Genomic DNA, 297 nt, shown 5'->3' with positions numbered 1-297 from the left:
TAAATCAGAACGGCTGTACTGCAAAGGATGTACCCACAGCTGGGAATGCCCCGGATAAAATCAGACAGGCCCATTGTTCGGGCTGGCATGGAGATCTGTGGATGCCCCAAGCTGGTACCATGGAGGGTGGTGGCAGCAGAGCAGGAACGCAGCAACTCCCTCTGAACTGCCAGCTGCTCTGGCTGCCTCCCGGTCCCACACCCTTGCTGCTCGCTCTCCTCCTTTGTCTCCTTCTCCCTGCTCCTCGCTCCTGCTGGCTCCTTCCCTCCTTCCCCTGCCGTAGCTCCATCTCGCTGC

The sequence above is a fragment of the Pterocles gutturalis genome, unplaced genomic scaffold (assembly GCF_000699245.1).
Source record: "Pterocles gutturalis isolate BGI_N339 unplaced genomic scaffold, ASM69924v1 scaffold15937, whole genome shotgun sequence".
In the NCBI taxonomy this organism is placed as follows: domain Eukaryota; kingdom Metazoa; phylum Chordata; class Aves; order Pterocliformes; family Pteroclidae; genus Pterocles; species Pterocles gutturalis.
This window is presented reverse-complemented; position numbering follows the sequence as displayed.